Source organism: Dreissena polymorpha, chromosome 9, assembly GCF_020536995.1.
Source record: "Dreissena polymorpha isolate Duluth1 chromosome 9, UMN_Dpol_1.0, whole genome shotgun sequence".
Classification (NCBI taxonomy): domain Eukaryota; kingdom Metazoa; phylum Mollusca; class Bivalvia; order Myida; family Dreissenidae; genus Dreissena; species Dreissena polymorpha.
Window position 1 is genome coordinate 69,162,033 of NC_068363.1, and position 20,312 is coordinate 69,182,344.

Below are 20,312 nucleotides of genomic sequence, written 5' to 3' on the forward strand. Positions count from 1 at the left end.
CCGCTCTAGATCTAATGTTAGCTGGAAGTATTATCTGGGTTTCTTCACCAATACCATCCTTCTTCAGTTTTGTCCTACATAGTACACCATCTATGATCTTGAGGTGATCCCAAATCAACCAGTAATGTCTGGTTTCCGGGCTCAGCTCAGCCACATCAGCCCATGGTGGTTTGGAAGCCGACATCACTCCTTCATAGATTGGATTGATATTGCTATCAACAGCTTGATGATTCGCCACTTCGGCAGGAGCCATTTCACATGCCCACAAAAGGTTGTTCTTCTGTTCTTTAGTCGCTCGTACGTTATCGCTTATGCTGGCTACCTTTACATCTTCAACCTGCTTACTATTCCCAGCAACTCCATCGGTATTGATGTCAACATTAAAAGATTGCTCTACATTAGCATCCTTCTGATGGACATCTGATGGCTCTCTACTTTCTACTTAAGTACTATGCGGCTGAAATTCCATAATTTCTGCCTTATGCTTACAACGGCTTCATCGTTCGCATTTTAGGGGTTCACTCATATCGATCTCGTGACATGTACATCCCCTTGGCGTGTCACAGCGCGACAGGGCATCACAATGCGGTTGAAGCTTTCCTGCGCGATACTCAATCTGAAAGTCGAACGGTGACAAGATTTCGATCAATCGGGCAATTTTGCCGTTGGGCTCTTTCAACGAGAAAAGCCGAGTTAGGGCTTTATGGTCGCTTCTATCGATGAAACGTCTTCCCAGAAGGTACTGCCTGAAGTATTGTGTGAAATAGACCACTGCAAGTAGCTCTCGCTCTGTCACACAATAGTTACGTACAGCCGTATTAAGGGACCAACACGCGTAATTAATCACCTTTTCGCGACCTTGCTGTTCCTACGCCAGAACGCCACCTATTCCGCACCGAGAAGCATCGACATCCAGGTAGTAAATACCACCACCGTTCAATGGATAGCCCATCACTTCAGGGCTTACCAACACCTTTTTAATGGCTTCAAATGATATCTGACATTGTTCAGTCGAAAGAAAAGGTGTCTCTTTTTGTAAGGTCAATCATTGGTCTGGTTATTTTTGCAAAGTCCCTTACAGTCTTCTTGCTGAACAGTACACATAAACTAAGTTGATGTCAAATGATCCCAATCGATGCGTTTAAACGTAGAAATCATGTTTACTCTGAAATTTTATCTTTCAAGTCCGTTTATAATTGTAAATGGCAACTAATCTCATCCTACATTATACCCACGATTTAATCATTACCAAGTTTACAATCAATAATGTCTCATTAAATAGCCCCCCCCTCCCCCCCAAAAAAAAAAAACTAAATAAAAATTAATAAATAACAATAATTAATGAACCAATAGCATTCCTCTGTATACGTGTAATGTGTCGTGTCATATTGTTTAGACGTTTGATACTCTTTGTCATTGTGATTTAATATCTTTAATAATTTTTTTCTGTACTGTTTAACGGTAAATCCAGCTACTGAACACATCTGAGTAAATTATGTCCAATTTTTACTTAACTTAATTACTAGTCTCACAGTTATCTTAACAGTCCACTATTGACTATTGCCTTGCTGCAAAATCCATATATTATATGGTACATATTATGATTCATTTACTCATCAGTCCCCTACGGTACATCTTACACCAGAGCGATCGTCACAATAATGTGCGTCTTTGTTGGTGATATCTACCGTATAGCTAATTGCACAGTAAATGTCATTCCTATTTACTGTAGTAACACAAGCATGTGTGTCTTAAGTGGTGATAACTTCAGTATAGATTATTGTTTAGTAATTGACACTCCTATATACTAATTACTAAAAAATATAATCATAACTATACATATAACAAACTATGATTGTGTCATATGCACGATAAGCGCACCCATTCAATATTTATATCGAATAAAGCGCATTTTCCTAAAATCATCCCAATGCGGACCCTCAATTTCGTTTCTGATGGGCTGCTTTATTTGGGATATAACACATATATCAAAGCATGACGTATTTTATCTATATTTATACGATGACTCAGTGTGCTCCGTAGACGGACCCTACATATCCCCTATGTAGGATACGTTTAAATGGAGTCAATTTGTTATGCTTTACTGTTTTTAGTGCACGTTACCAATTGTGGACCTTAATAGGTACTAAATATGAAACTATCAATCTAAATATAACATGCAGTCTAATCGTGAACGTAATCCTTCACATCTAAGACATACTCATATTGCATCTGCTATCAATGTACTAACATTTGATTGAGTCTAATAGTTATGCTTTACTGTTTTTTGTGCACGTGAACAATTGTAGACTTAAAAAGGTTTTACATATAAAAATGTTCATATAAATCTAACGTCTAAAGTATGCAGTCTAAAAGTTATAAGATATATTTAAGACACAATCATTTTGCATAATTTTAACAATGTACTTAAATTGGGGTGAGTTAATTCGTTATGCTTTCCTTTTGTTCTTTTTAGTGCACGTGAACAACTGTGTACTTAAATAAGTGTTAATTATGTAAATATGCATACATATCCAACGTTTAAGCTTAATGCTTAACATGTTTGTTTCTAATTTTTGCAGTAGTAATCTTGACCATATTTTCAGAATTCCTTGATCAACGAAAGTCGTTCTCTCTTATGTGTGCAGTCTTAACGTGTACGTAATTATCACAATCTAAGACACCATCATATTGCATATTGTAAACAATGTACTTACATTGATTGAGTCTATTGTTTATGCCTTACTGTTTTAGTGCGCATGAACCATTGTCTACCTTAATAAGTATTATTTATGTAAATGTATATATATATATATATATATATATATATATATATATTTATATATATATATATATATATATATCACGTTTAATCTTAATGATTAGCATGAATGTGTTTCATTTCTGATAAAAGTACTTTTGACAGTATTTTACATTTCAGAATTAATATATCTAGCAAGCTCTCTTCGTCCACGTAAACATTTCTGTAAATTTATCTTAAACAATTATAAACTTAATATTTCAAATCTAAATCGCACGTTCTTACGCGAACAACTGTGTACTTAAATAAGTGTTAATTATATAAATTTTCATATATGTCTTACGGTTAAAATTAATGCAAAACATATATTTTTTAAAGTTTGCAGTAGTATTTTGACTATATTATCAGAATCCTTATACAACGATAGTCGTTCTCTCTTACGTGTGCAGTCTTAACGTGTACGTAGTACTTAATCTTTAAGATATAATTATATTGTATATTGTAAACAATGTACTTAAATTGTTTGAGCCAATTCGCTATGCTTTGTTGCTTTTTAGTGTGCTTGAACAACTGTGTACTTAAATAAGTATTAATTATGTAAATGTTCATCTATATCTTACGTTTAAGCTTAATGCTTAACATGTATTCCTTATTATTTTTTATTTTTGGTAGTAATACTTTTGACTGTATTCTCACATTTCAGAGTAAGTATATCTCGCAATGTCTTTTTTTTCTACACGTGAACATTTTCCTTAATTGCTTTCACACTATTACAAGTTTAACGTGCCAAATCTATTTCTCACGTTCTAACTTAAATTGTGAACATCACTTTCCTGATCGTCAAAATTTATGTTTGAACTTATTATAGGTTGTTATCTCTGTCGAATGCATCACTTCGACTTTTGCCCACGAAAACCGATCACCAAAATAACCATTTGTTTAAAATGTCTTAAGCCCCTAAAAATTATTGAAGTGACCTATACTCTTAAAATGAAATCATACATTTTGATATTGTTCCCTATTTCTTTTTTTACATTCATTTTCTTTTTCTTTGACTATGTAAAGGATGAAGGATTCGTGGAAGTCTGGTCTATTAAAACTCGGAAATATAACGTACATTACCTAATTTTTCAATTGTTTAACGATGGATACCCATAACATCTTACCAAGATACAAAGCGATCGGATTGTTTTTCATGTTCCTTAATATGTTTTTTTCTGCTCTCACTTGACAATAATGAAATTGCTATTGTATCGACATTTAATATTATCAAAAGTCAATCCCAACTGTCCCGGTCCATTTAACGACCATACAAGTGCATGATAGTTGGAAAACGCTTGATTGCCAATTCTTATTTCCTAAAAAGAATAATTTATATATTTCTCATAGTCATGCTAGTCATATGGCTGACATTATTAATGTTGCTTTCTTGAGACATCGAATCAAACCCAGGCCCGTTATCAACTTTTCTTCTGAATACTCTGCCACGGAGTCCAATAATTTTACTGATATACTATTATTGCAAAACAACTTTTCTTCTATTCAGTATAATGTACAAAGTATACGGCACAAGATGGACATTCTTACAGCAGAGCTCTCGTACTTATTTATTATCTTTTTCCGAGACTTGGCTTAATAATTCAATCGTAACTGACGAACTTTTTTTTCCCTCATACCAAACACCGGAACGTAAAGATCGAACACAGGACAGCCACGGTGGGGTAATGTTATATGTAAACGATTTTCTACACTACGAACGTAGACTGGATCTTGAACTTACTGCATTAGAAACTATTTGGATTGAACTACACTTTAAGACTAAAAGGAATGTTCTTTTTGGGTTATTTTATAGACCACCAAACGCGGATGCAGCATACACTAAGTTAACTGATGACTCCATCGGTTTGGCAATCGAAACTGGTATATCCGATATTATAATAACCGGAGACTTTAATCTCAACCGCAATCAACCCTAAAAAGCCCGAAAACTTGATTCTTGGTGTATTGAATATGGATTTGCTCAAGTTATTGACGAACCTACGCACTTTACGGAAGGGTCTTCATATATTCTTGACCTATTATTAATAAGTAATCTTGATAGCTTGGTTTTATCAGTTGTTGGTGATCCTTTTCTTGACCAAAAAAATCGTTATCATTGTCCCATATATGGTCTATTTAAAGATAATAAGCCAAATTCAATACTATATGAGCGTCACTTATAGAAATATGCAGATGGAAATTACCACCTGCTTCGCGAAAAGTTCTCTTCATTTGATTGGGATTCTATTGCAAATGATGATGTTAACACTTATTGCGATCATATCACCGATACTATTGTTTCTAATGCTAAATATTGTATCCCAAACAAGTCTATAAAAATTAAACCGCGTGACCCACCCTGGCTTAATATGCACATTCGTCGAATGATAAGAAAACGCAAACGTGCCAATCATCACGCGAAATCTAAAAACTCAAATTATTATTGGTCTAAATTTCGTAATATTAGAAATAAGACAATTTTATTGATAAGGCAAGCGAAAGATCAGCATTACGAAAGTTTAAGCAATAAACTCAAATAAAACAACCATTCATCTAAGGACTGGAGGAGAATACTTAAGTCATTTATTAATAAGCCTTGCAATAACCTAAATACAGCACTCCTAAATCCTATTGACAATACTACCACAGCCGATTGTTTTGAAAAGGCAAATATCCTAAACAATTTTTTTCAAAGTCAGTCCAAAATTGAAATCGCTAATGAAGACATGCCGGAACTCACTAATTTACCGATAGCAAACTCGTTGCAGTCTCTATGCATTACACCTACTGATGTTCTTGACATTCTTAAGTCACTTCCCGTGGACAAAGCATCGGGGCCAGATGGAATAAATAATCGAATTTTAAAAGAATGCCAAAATCAACTGTCCACTCCTCTTTGTCAATTCTTTAACGTTTCACTAAATAAATGTATCATGCCGAGTTGTTGGAAAGAAGCTAACGTTAATGCAGTTTTCAACAAGAGCACCGCCTTGCAGTGCAGACCGCTCATCTATTTTTCTTTTTAAAGGTGTAGGGACCTATCTCAATTTCAATCACAAAGGATGGAGGGGTGGAGTGGAGAGGGGTGTATAGTGTGGGGGTGTGGTCATTTATTACATTATCTTTCAAAAATGCAAAAAAAAAATGCAAAAAAAAAATATTTTTTTTTTTTGTTTTGGGGGGGGGGGGATTATTGGGTGGGATGGTTGGACGGTATTTCAAAAAAAAAAATAAAAAAAAATATATTTGTGTTTTTTAACCATGTTTAAAAAAAAAGAGATGTGTTTGTCAGAAACACAATGCCCCCTATTGCGCCGCTTTGAAATTATTATTAATTTTCGTTACCTTTGACCTTGAAGGATGACCTTGACCTTGAACTTCAACTACTCAAAATGTGCAGCTTTATGAGAAGGCCGCTTTGAAATATTTTTTTTTTTACCTTTGACCTTGAAGGATGACCTTGACCTTGAAGGATGACCTTGAACTTCCACCACTCAAAATGTGCAGCTTCATGATAACGCCACTTTGAAATTATTATTTTTTTTACCTTTGGCCTTAAAGGATGACCTTGACCTTGAACTTCCACCACTCAAAATGTGCAGCTTCATGAGAACGCCGCTTTGTTTTTTTTTACCTTTGACCTTGAATGATGACATTGACCTTGAAGGATGACCTTGACCTTGAAATTCCATCACTCAAAATGTGCAGCTTCATGAGAACGCCGCTTTGATTTTTTTTACCTTTGACCTTGAAGGATGACATTGACCTTGAAGGATGACCTTGACCTTGAAATTCCACCACTCAAAATGTGCAGCTTCACGAGAACGCCGCTTTGATTTTTTAAAATATTTTTTTGACCTTGAGGATGACCTTGAACTTGAACTTCCACCACTCAAAATGTGCAGCTTCATAATAACGCCGCTTTGTTTTTTTATATTTTGTTTGACCTTTGACCTTGGAGGTTGACCTTGACCTTGAAGGATGACCTTGACCTTGAACGTACACCACTCAAAATGTGCAGCTTCATGATAACGCCGCTTTGATTTTTTTTGTGACCTTTAACCTTGAAGGGTGACCTTGACGTTGAAGAATGACCTTGACCTTGAACTTCCACCACTCAAAATGTGCAGCTTCATGATAATGCCGCTTTGAAATATTTTATTTGTTTTTTGAACTTTGACCTTGAAGGATGACCTTGACCTTGAAGGGTGACCTTGAACTTCCACCACTCAAAATGTGCAGCTTCATGAGAACGCCGCTTTTTTTTTTTTGACCTTAAAGGATGACCTTGAAGGATGACCTTGACCTTAAACTTCCACCACTAAAAATGTGCAGCTTCATAAGAGACACATGCATGCCAAATATCAAGTTGTTATCTTCAATATTTAAAAGTTATGCCCAATGTTAAAGTTTTCGGACGGACGAACGCCATATATTTGACATTCGACCTTGAAGGATGACGTTCACCTTCACCTTTCACCACTCAAAATGTTCAGCTCCATGAGATACACATGCATGCCAAATATCAAGTTGCTATCTACAATATTGAAAAAGTTATGGCCAATGTTAAAGTTTTCGGACGGACAGACACCATAAATGTTACATTTAGCCTTGAAGGATGACCTTGACCTTTTACCACTCAAAATGTGCAGCTCCATGAGATACACATGCATGCCAAATATCAAGTTGCTATCTTAAAAAGTGAAAAAGTTATGGCCAATGCTAAAGTTTTTTTGGACTGACAGACAGACTGACTGACATACTGACGGACAGTTCAACTGCTATATGCCACCCTACCGGGGGCATAGAAAGTATTTTTTTGGGGTGGGGGTGGGTCTTTAATCTAAAATTTTAAACTAAAATAATAATAAAAAAATAATGGGGGGATTGAGGGGGGATTCGGGGGGGGCGTGGGGGATGGTTTGGACGAAGTCAATTGTGGTATGTCAGGAAAGAGTTGTTTTGTCAAAGTATCAATCGAATCTAATCATAAATAAAGAAGTAATGGCAATTTTAGCAAAATTTAACAATTTGACATTGAGAGTCAAGGTCATTCAAAGGTCAAGGTACAATTCAACTTGCCAGGTACAGTACCCTCATGATAGCATGAAAGTATTTAAAGTTTAAAAGCAATAGCCTTGATACTTTAGAAGTAAAGTGAATCTAAACACAAAATGTAACCATATATTCAAAGTTACTATGTCAAAAAAGGGCCATTATTCGGTAAAAATGACAACCAGAGTTATGCAACTTGTCCTATACTGTCCCCTTATGATAGTTTGCGAGTGTTCCAAGTATGAAAGCAATATCTATGATACTTTAGGGGTAAAGTGGACCAAAACACAAAACTTTACCAAATTTTCAAGTATAAAGGGCCCATAATTCCGACAAAATGCCAGTCAGAGTTACATAACTTTGCCTGCACAGTCCCCTTACGATAGTTAGTAAGTGTTGCAAGTATGAAAGCAATGGCTTTGATACTTTAGGAAAAAAGTGGACCTAAACACAAACCTTAACCAAATTTTCAATTTTCTAAAAATAAAAAGGGCACATAATTCTGTCAAAATGCTAGTCAGAGTTACATAACTTTGCTTAAACAGTCCCCTTACGATAGTGAGTAAGTGTTGCAAGTATGAAAGCAATGGCTTTGATACTTTAGGAAAAAAGTGGACCTAAACACAAAACTTAACCAAAGTTTCAATTTGCTAAGTTTAAAAAGGGCACATAATTCTGTAAAATGCCAGTCAGAGTTACATAACTTTGCCTGCACAGTCGCCTTACGATAGTTAGTAAGTGTTGCAAGTATGAAAGCAATGGCTTTGATACTTTTGGAAAAAAGTGGACTTAAACACAAAACTTAACCAAATTTTCAATTTTCTAAGTTTAAAAAGGGCACATAATTCCGTCAAAATGCCAGTCAGAGTTACATAACTTTGCCTGCACAGTCCCCTTACGATAGTTAGTAAGTGTTGCAAGTATGAAAGCAATGGCTTTGATACTTTATGAAAAAAGTGGACCTAAACACAAAACTTAACCAAATTTTCAATTTTCTAAGTATAAAAAGGGCACATAATTCTGTCAAAATGCCAGTCAGAGTTACATATCTTTGCCTGCACAGTCCCCTTATGATAGTTAGTAAGTGTTGCAAGTATGAAAGCAATAGCTTTGATACTTAAGGAATAAAATGGACCTAAACACAAAACTTAACCAAAATTTTCAATTTTTTAAGATAAAAAGAGCACATAATTCTGTCAAAATACAAGCCAGAATTATCTAACTTTGCCTTGCCCAGTCCCCTCATGATAGTTAGTAAGTGTACCAAGTTTGAATACAATATGATTGATACTTTATGAGAAAAGTGTACCTAAACGCAAAACTTAATCGGACGCCGACGCCGACACCGACACCGACGCCGACGCCGACAACGACGCCGACGCCAAGGTGATGACAATAGCTCATATTTTTTTCAAGAAATAGATGAGCTAAAAATGGCGACCCAAAAGTAGTTAGCAACTATAGACCAATTTCACTTTTAAATACAATGGAAAAGGTTTTCGAAAAAATCATTTTCAAACACGTATATAATCACCTCATTAGTAACAAATTACTAACGCCTTTTCAGTCTGGATTTTTGCCAGGTGATTCAACTACTAACCAACTTACATATATATACGATACGTTTTGTAAAGCCCTCGACAATTGTTTAGAGGTAAAAGCTGTCTTTTTCGATAGCAGTAAAGCCTTTGATAAGGCCTGGCACAAAGGTCTTCTCCATAAACTAAATGCAATTGGAATTCGAAGAAAGTTACTATCCTGGTTTACTAATTATCTTCATAATAGACGTCAACGCGTAGTACTTCCAGGCGCAGTCTCTAACTGGGCAACATTAGAAGCCGGTGTTCCCCAAGGTTCCATATTAGGGCCTCTGTTATTTTTAATTTTTATTAATGATATTATTTTCGATATCAAAAGTAATATTCGCCTTTTTTCTGATGACACTTCCCTAAACATTATTATCGATGATCCAATCATCTCAAATACAATATTACTAAGTGATATCAACAAAATATCTAAATGGGCTCTAGATTGGCATGTATTATTTAATCCCTCAAAATCTGAATCCATAACATTCTCCAGAAAGCAACATCCAAATCCATGTACTTTTAAAATGATGTCTAAACAAATACCAGAGGTCGGTTCCCACAAACACTAGGGGTTTTCCTTTCTAAAGACTGTAAATGGAACATCCATATTAAATACATAACAGAACAAGCATGGAATCGAATTAATATTTTGCGAAAAGTAAGGTTTACACTTGATCGGACATCTCTTGAAATAATTTACATATCGTTTATTCGACCTCTTATCGAATATTCAGATGTGATATGGGACAATTGCAACCAAGCGGAAAAAAACGAAATTGATAAAATTCAAAATGAAGCAACGCAAAGCGCTTGTGGGTCGTCTAAACTACTGTCATTAACTTACCTGCATAAGGAAATTAACTGGGAACCGATTCAGGACCGCCGTGACAAACATAAATTAACATTATTCTACAAAATGTAAAATTCACTTACCCCACAGTATTTGACCGACCTTGTACCCCAACATGTTGGATCTGTTGCTAGGTATAATCTTCACAATGCTAATTACTTACGTACTTCCGAATCTAGAACAACCATTTACTACAATTCATTCGTGCACGCAGTCACTCAAAAATGGAATAACCTACCAGATTATGTTAAACATAGTGAATCGTTGAATTCATTTAAATCTTAACTTAACAGGAATAAAGTTATAACACCATCGAACTATTACATAGGTAAACGTCATTCTCAAGTCATTCACACGCGTTTAAGGACCAAACCCGGTTCCCTTAATGAGCAACTTTACGCACAAAAGATTATTGATTCTCCTCTTTGTCGCTGTGGAGATATTGAGTCTAACTTCCACTTCTTCTTCATATGTTCATATCATAGCGTAATAAGGACAAAGTTAATGAACGATGTCTTAGGAATTATAAGTCCTGTAGACCTTGATACGCTCCTCTTTGGCATTACATCCCTTAACGATGATGATAACTCTACTATCTTTCTTTGTGTCCAACAATACATCACCGAATCTAAGCGTTTCTCATAACAAACCGATCCCGACTCGACGTTGCATTTATTTGCCTATGACACACAATCAAAATCCTTAATCCTACCTTGATTACCTCAATTTTTTAAATGTTTATATCCCGTCTTGTTACTACTGGCATATATCATGAAATGTGTAGTCTTTAAACACTGCCCCCTCCATGTGTAAATATTAAATCTAAGGAGAAAACTATATAAGAACTTGCTTCTTTCGTTTCAATCCTTTTCTGCTTATATTGTGTAACATCTGTATATATTGTACATGCCATAAGAAATAAATATGTTTGAACTAAAGTCTCTTACATATCTTCTATAGTATAAGCCTGTAGCCACGAGTTGTTTTACTTGTTTTGCAGTTTGTGGAATAGGCCAATTTACTTTCTTTTAAACATTATTATTGTCCGGTTTGAAACCTTCTTTTGACACTATATGTCCAAGGAAGACAACTTCTGTTTGCAGTAGGCGGCACTTCTCAGGCTTGAACTTTAGACCTGTGTCTTGAATACGCACCAGCACCTCATTAACTCGGACACTATAATATGATCAACGAAACTTTCACCACACGATAATATCGTCAATATAGACGAGACACGTCTGCCACTGGAGATCTTGCAGAGCTTATTCCATGGTACGCTGAAAAGTACTTGCTGCGTTGTTTAGACCAAATGCCATCCGCGTCATTTCAAACTGTCCAAACTTATATACGAAAACGCTTTTGGGAACATCTTCCTTCTTCAGAGGTATCTCGAAGTAGCCGGACGTCAAATCGAAGCTACTAAAATACTTGGACCCAGCCACGGCATCCAAGCAATCCAAAACACGCGGAAGTGGAAACCCGTCTAGCTTAACCAAAGCATTGACACGCCGGTAATCGACACACGGCCTAACCGCGCCTTATTTCTTTCGCACAAGCACTATCGGACTAGCCCAAGGCGAACTGCTCTCCCGGATCACCCCTTTCTTAATCAGATCTTCGATTGCGTTCCATTCTTCGTCAGCATAAGCTAACGGTACTCGGCGAGGCTTTTGTTTCACTGTAGCGGCATCTCCAGTATTAATGCAATGCTCTGTTAAATGGGTTAGACCTATATCCCAGTCATCTTTAGAAAATGAATCGCTGTATTTGTGAAGCTATCCTGCAACAACGGCTTTTTCGTGTTCCATTTTACCTACTGTAGAGCGCTCGTGAAGATCTTTAAGATGATCCGGTATTTCATTTAAACCTCGTTGGACGAGTGCTTCTATATTTCCAGGCAATTCTTGATTCGGTCTAACAGCGATTCTTCTTATACTAATGTTATTTGCCACATCTTCGCTCTCTTTATCGATGACAACACTCACCACCCTATCAATGCGTTCAGCACGTGCTATTTCAGCATCTTGCTTCAGAACTGCTTCTCCAGGGAACGGATTCATAAGCCTCACCTTGCTCGTAGGGGCTGAATGTTTAATAATGTTGCAGCAAAAACTAGACCGTACCTCTCTTTAAACAGATCAGTGGCTTCAATGATAAAATCAGGCTTGCCTCCGTCATCAGCCTCTTCTCTGTCCACATTCACTTCCATCACAGCTTCAGAGTGTCCTGGTACTAGCACATCGTCTGCAACAGTTACTTTTCGCATTTGCTTCAGCCTTTTCTGTATACCAGGTATTTCTTGGCCTTGAAAAGAAATGATACCCCGACTCAAAATATTACTGCTGGACTCTCAGCGATCCCCAACACATCATAGCCCAACAGCACGTCATCTTCTATGTCGGCTACTATAGCTTCTTGAAGCCTCTTGACTGGTCCAGTCTACAATCTGAAGGCTCCATAACCCATTACCTTAATGGACATACCCCGAGCTCCCCGCAAACCTATGGCACCAGTTAACTTTGGCTTCTCACTCTCACTAAGCCGATTGAAGACCCTCGAAGATACAATCGTTTTCGAGGTACCAGTGTCAGTTGTAAAAACAACAAGGGTATCTTCAACTGTACCCTAAATGTACAGGCCATCCCCATAGTCCCTCTCGTTACACCTGCTCACTGGCTCTGTCGCTGTCGTGGTTTCATTATGGCCCTCTAATTCTAAATCATTTACATGGATCTCCCTTTGGCCGCAAGAGCTGGTCCCTTCCCGTTTAAAGGCTTCTGATTTTCATTCACTACTTTGTTAAAAGCGTTCTTTTGCTCTTGATTGGGACATTCCCTCGCATAGTGTCCCTTTTGTTGCACCTAAAGCAAGTCACATCTTTCTTGAAGTTTCTCTTCTGAGGTGAGTTTCTAGCCAATAGCTCTTTTATCGTAGATGCTTCGCTCTTGCTTTCAACTTCGTTTTTTACTCGCGAAGAATTTTTCTTTGCATCTGCCCCTTTAGTTGCGAAAGCCTTTTCGTCCATGTCTGAATTGGTACTATAATAGTCGTCGTGTTCAGTTTTCATTGCATTAAAACGGGTTCGCCTTTCAGCTCTGTTTGAGCCCCGGATTTCTATCAGGTGCACGGCAAAATATACCGCCTCATCAATATTTTGCGGTTCTTTGTTTAATTCTACCTCGAATTTTACATCATCGTCACTCAGTCCATCTAGATCATTGTCCAGATCACCAACACGCCTGTGTGTCGTCGCAACAAATGTATTGTTGTTCTCATTGTTAGCAGTCGATGATGTGTTACCCCGCCCTGCTTCCTTTAGCTGCTTCAACTCCACCACGACATCACACAAAACGGAAGCCATATTCGACATTTGTTCGTAAAGCGCACGTACCCCGTCGTCAGGTACATGTTGGCTTCCGTACGCGACCTCCGCGTCCGACATAGGTGTGTCTTCATCGACACGAACCGACGAACAACTTCCGTCACGGAAGGTTACCTCACTGTCTACCGCCCTCGGGCTGCTCATATTTTACTTAAACGATTGTAATAAATTATTGTACGAAATAACACTTTTCAACCCACTGTTTGCACGTTGTGTCTTGCAATAACTATTACGTTTATTTAAAAATACACATTTTTAAAAATCGTGTTAAAAAGGATTACCGAGTAATATTTTCTTACATCTGATTCGTTTGCCTAAATTCGTGTGAACGCGCGTAACAACAGGTCCGATGTTTGACCCGAAAAAGAGAATATTGTATGTGTCAAATGGTAACGTTATAAATAAAAACAATTTTTACTTTAAACGTAAGTAAGCGTCGGATTCATATCGCTGGATTGAGTTTAAAACTGCAATCCCGGACGAACTCCAAAAATGTAACATACCTCTGCTTTGAGGTATACCGTTTTAATAACTTGATTAAGTATAGCTTTCAAATAGCTGTTAATATAGTGTTACGCTTGTTCCATCCGTTTTCAAATATGAAACACGTCGAAAATAAACGTTCAAACAATAATTTGTTCGTGCGAAGATAAAAAATCGCAATAAACAATCCGTTAGAGGGCAACACAATGTAAGTTATTCCTAACCGCCAGCTTCCCGGTAATTATACTAGGGTAGTATTTACAAAGTTAATGACATGTGACGCACACTCAGTCAGTTCTGCGTTCTTTCAGTATTTTATGTGAATAATACAATAAAAGTGTTAAAAATGCTTCCAAAATCAGTGTTACTTAATGTAAACAATCTTCAATTCACTGGATTATTACTATAAAACGTATGTGATAACGACTTAAAGGTATTTACTTAAAAAAATAAATGACTGTCTCTCGACAAGAATTACGTCTATTCTAGATCTTGACTTAAGCTCAATTGTCTACTATTTTGACTTATTGTTCAATACTGATGACCAAAATCGGTCAGTGACCAAGATTCTGGGCAATGACCAAGATTCTGGTCATTAATGACCCGAATTCTGGGCACCAGTGACCAAAAATAATGACCAAGAAATTGGAAAGTTTCAAGACGTCGTTTACCAAACGCCATAACGATAAGACATTTTGGCGCCTTATTTAGGAAAACAATGAAAATTACAATATATTAAAAACTGATTAACTTTGACATGATACATCTTGCTGCAACAACGAAGTTGAACTCTAAAACTGTCAAAGTGACTTTCAGGAAAGGGAATTTCCAAGAATTCAATAAAACACATGGCTACCAAAATTATAAGTTGCCACTTGAAATAAATAGGTAAATAGGTAAGCTGGCAGAAACTGTCAAATATTGGAATGTACTACAAACAACTAGATGAAAATTCTGGTAATGTTTAGATTATATACACTCAGTTGAGAAAATATGCCTATTGCCTTATATAGTCACATAATGTAATCAGAATGAGCAACTTCACAATCCATGAGAAAAGGTAAGTGTTACTGTCACACCTGGGGTGCATCAATATCACCATATGACTCGACTCAATTTTACGCAGCATGCAAATTGTAGCACATGACGACCGCGAAAAGAAGATTTTACTTGAATATAATTCATATTATTTTCAAAAGAAAATGATCAAAATCCAATATGGCGGCGATTGCTCCTTACGAAATGACGTCGATGTCAACATACATGTACATGTACATTTACAACAGAGTCGTTCTAAACATAAATTATCCAAAAAACTATATTCGCCTATTTATTCATGGACTCTGCAGATTTTGATGGCGTCTAGATCTAGCCTTCACGTCCTGTAGTATGTGAACTAAACACAAGATAATCCGTAACAATTCTATTAATCTTTGTTTCAAACGGGTTATCCTTACTGAATGGACTCTCTTTGATAAAATAACAAAGACAAAGTGTATTCATCAAAGAAAATACCCTTACGTTTACTTACATCCAAAAGCAATACAATACGAATAGACTACTGAACCAAAATACACACCAACCAAAGGCATCAGTATCTTCTACACGCACAATTTCACATCTAAATAGGCACGCACATTTTGAAAATAAATAACACGAATAAGCTAGATCTACATGTAGATCTAAATCCTTCCTCTTACCGGTTCCATCCGAGGTAAGTAGTCCATAGAATATGCACTTTTTTATTATTACATCCAGGATACATTAACACACACAAAAGTGCGCGTCTTCAATGTTTTATTCCCAGACATCGCATACTAGTTTCGTGAACAACAGTTTGACGTTACATATTATTGGAAAACGACGCAAAAAGAATGTAATTTTATGACGCCGTCAATCAGCTGATTCATTATACGGATGGCGAAAAATTATCCCCTTGACTAGATATATAGGTTTAAGGTCTTATAATTTCAAAGCTAATGATTTCTCGACTCTATGGATTTTTTTCTGAAAAATCATTCAGTGGTGGAATATAAAGTAGTCCGTGCACGCGACAGGTTTATTCAACAAGGTGGGATAAAGGCTAGTTTAATCCATGGGGTATAATACCTACAATGTCGCAGTGAAGATGGGATAATAATATGGTATATATCTACTAAAAAGGAGAAGTAACATTGAACACATTTAAGGTAACAAATTAATCCTTCTTGAAACTTGTTATGAAATTTACCCTTTTTGCGTTCGTATTTATGTGTCGCTATTTTCGACGGTGTAAGAAATTATCTGCAAATCAGAACAATACTTTTTTTGAAACCCTAAAAATAATTGCATACTTCGCCGCTGTTTCTGACCTGTTTTAGCTGCCTCAACGTTTATTTTCTCCATTAACATTACCCGGGTACAGATCATGCATCACTCGACATTTTCCTGGTTTCAATTATACATCAGCCGTGAAGACAAGTATACCAACGAAACCATGAAAGCCTTCCTCTCGGAAAGCATCCATGTCAAATCCTTACCGAAAATTAAGGATTTCACAATTACCACAACATCATGGTACATTATCAAAACTGTGTAGAAGAGTTGTAAAACGGGACTCCTTTTGTAAAATGCGACGCCCTCTTTATTTCCCATGTTAAATTTCCAGGCATTTATTGCTTTCAAGTTGTTGATTTTATTTGCTCCGAAGATTTAAGCATATGCAACTGCTTCTACGTAACCCAGCGTGGCTTGAACGCTCCTCACAACACATGCATTTTTGCACCTATACAAGTAGAGACAGCCAACTAAAGGGCTTAAAAGTCGCCTTTGAAGCTATGTGTAATTATCAACAGTTCGTTTATTACAAAATTAAGCCATCTATTAAAACATGACATTATGGTTCATATTAAAAACATCATCAATTGGTTCGCTATAAAAATTTATTCAGCCATCCATTATTCTTAACAGTATAACATTTTATCGCAGATAAAACCACATCTTGAACATATTAAAGAGGGCCTCTCTTATTGCGTGAACATGCATTCATTTTAGGGCGTTCTCGTAAGTCACTTACATAAAAACGTCAATTTTGCAAAACTATTTATTTGATAAACAACTTCATCTACAAATGTAACATCGGTTACACTCGGCTATGAATTCAAAGATTATGATTGCATACGTCCCAACAATATTGTTTTCTTAAAATCCATTCCTGAACATCACATTTGTAATAAGATGTATAACAAGAACAAGAACAACAAAAACAATAATAATAAAAATAAATAATATCATTATAATCATCATCATCATCATCATCGACATCATCATCATTATCAACATCATTATTATTATTATTGGACAGGTTCGTGTTATTTTTTTCAGAATTGCAATTGAATACCTCCTCTTTAACATAAGCTTTCGTTTGATTGACGATTGCAAAGGATTTGAAATGAATTGCATTAAAATTTTCATATAATATATTTAGGTTTATTTTGCATGCGTCAAATACATGGGAAACTATGTAGATTTCTTGCAACGGAATTTTATTCGTGTTTGTTGCGACATTCGTTTTGTGTTTGCCAGTAGCAAGTGGTATAAAATGGAATTTATGTTGTGGACATTCAAATATACAATATAAATAATGACGTTTTGAACAAAGATACTTAATCTTTGTTAGATTTAGAATTTATCTTTGATTTGAAAGATGGATTTATTGCGTATAATGTGTGATGCTATAGCCCTATTTATTTCTTGAATAGTATCTGATCTTATAAATAGTACAAACTTATTAAACATATTTAAGGTATGTTTTTCAGGCCCATTAAAACTCATTTGACATTTTACGTTTTGTAGTTCTAGAGTGCAAGAGTATTTCAACAAGCGCGTGTGTGTGTGTGGAGGGGGGGACTCGATCAATCACTCCTACATAAATCTCATGACATTTTTTTACAACTCATCAATTTTGCACACACATATAATGTTATTATTACATAAGAATAGTAACAACTTCAGACATATGTTCGTCCTTATATGTTTCAGCCCATTGGAATTCTTACTATGGTGCAACATATAGGAGAAGATCCCCGCTTCCATGTACGTATTACAACACGAACATCAATTTGTTTCAGCAGACGAAAAATCCTGATTTAACTTTGATAAACTACCAACTAACAATGAAAACACAAAATCTCGAATGAAAATGGCAAAGTTTACGATATTTATATCTTTTCTAAAAAGACAATGAGTTGTTTAAAGTCGCATAAATCGACTTTGTTTCAGAATTGGAATTTTTACCTGTATTTAATTAAGCTTATTGGTTGCACGTTGAGTATGCTCGATTTAAAACTTCAAAGACAGGCACATACTCAAAACATGTTTTAACAATAAAAAAATGATGTCATACCAACAATATTTTTTTAAATTATTATTTAAATTCAACGATATTTTTATTATTGTTGATGCTAATAATTAAGGGGGAGGAATGCCGACGTTGGCAGACATGTGGTGTGCCTACTGTATGCAGTTTTATTGGTTTGAGTGCGTGAAACGTTACTGCGCCAGCGCCCCACGTCGACACGGTATGTTCATTTAAATTGTGCATAATACCACTTCAAATACATTGTAAATTTAAGTGTTGAAGCGAAACTTCAACCTTACGTAAACGATGCATTTCTCGGATTGTTTTCTATATCTTTCTTTGTATTGTCATATTTTATTCTATGCCACCATCTTGCTTATAAAATAGACATACGTTTACTATGCCCAAGAAGGCAATCGAAGCATTCTATCATTGTATATTTGTATTGACTTTCGGAAAGCAAAACCGTTTCTTGTTCGTGTACATATGCAGTCACGTAAAGTAATGATACAAGACGTATGTTCCTCGAAAATCGTGTGAATGATAGCATTGCCAGTTATGTGTAGGATTGAAACTGAAAGTCATTTAACATTATTCACCGGTTCTTAAACATTCGGTTTTGAACATAATTATATGAACGAAGAGGAAATAAGTCAGAATAATTTGAAATATTGAGAAGTCGTTCTGCTTGTTTTGCAGGTACCAGATGGATGTACCCTGTCAACGATATCAGGATTTTCGGTTATGAAAGAGTGGGGTGGGGAAATAGGGGCATCAACTTTGATCGTTTTCAATTACAGTTGTGAGCTACTAACTTTGTATGACGTAATGCCGGTTAAATAAACAGGTTAAAATATTTGTTTTCAAAGATAAGACAATAACGCCGTCATGATGAAGTGTATGTGTCAGATTTAAATTTAATGGTTTTGATCATTATGTTTTAAATCGAACTCAATCATTAAAATCAAGCAAACGGAAGTCCGGTGGAATTATTGTTTACATTCGAAATGAACTCACTAGCAAAGATACTTTAGTGTTTACAAGCGAAGATGACATTCTTTGTATTAAAATATATGCATCTAAACTTTGTTAACACATGATTTGTATATATTTTTATGCTACGTTATACCTGAGAATAGTTCAAGACAGGCTATGGTGGAACGCCATACACTTGATAGAGAATCTTAGTGTTAAACATGGTGAAAATTTAAATGTTATATTATGTAGAGATATGAATGCACATACATCTGATTTAACCGATTTTGTGCCAGATGAAAGTAGTCATCATATTGATTTTTTACTCGATGGTTATGCAGCTGATATCCTGGCACAGCGCAGTGTTCTCGGGACAAAGGTCGTATTGATAATAACGGAATAGTATTACTATATTTGTGTAATCAAACCGGAATGCGTATTTTAAATGGAAGGTGTGATAGGGATCAGGATGGAAAGTACACTTTCATTGGCAGAACAGATTCTAATGTAATCGATTATGCAATAGCAATGCCTGGTATTTTTAACTGTGTTTACTCTTTCCGAGTTGAGGATCCAAATATTTTTTATCCGAACATTGATTACTCTTTTGTGTTTAAAGATAGTAAGCCGTCAATCAATAGCTGTCTTGACCGAAACGGTACTGCGGGGGTAGTAAATTATAAATATGTTTGGGACAATGACCATAGGCAATTATTTCAGGGAGCTTTACACTCAAGTGACGATATTGATAATTTAAATGCATGGATAAATGCTGTAAGCAACAGCGCGTCATCACATGACACAGACTTTTGCATTGTAAGACTAAATAAAATATTAGA

General features: G+C 35.9%; 1 long non-coding RNA gene across 1 annotated transcript; it reads left to right on the plus strand.

Annotated features, from left to right (window-relative positions):
• The first annotated feature begins 18,173 nt into the window (after positions 1–18,173).
• LOC127843683 (uncharacterized) lies at positions 18,174–19,543 on the plus strand. The gene is made up of 3 exons (XR_008032289.1): positions 18,174–18,233; positions 18,614–18,718; positions 19,198–19,543. It is a non-coding gene; the product is annotated as an uncharacterized LOC127843683 (long non-coding RNA).
• Positions 19,544–20,312: the final 769 nt, after the last annotated feature.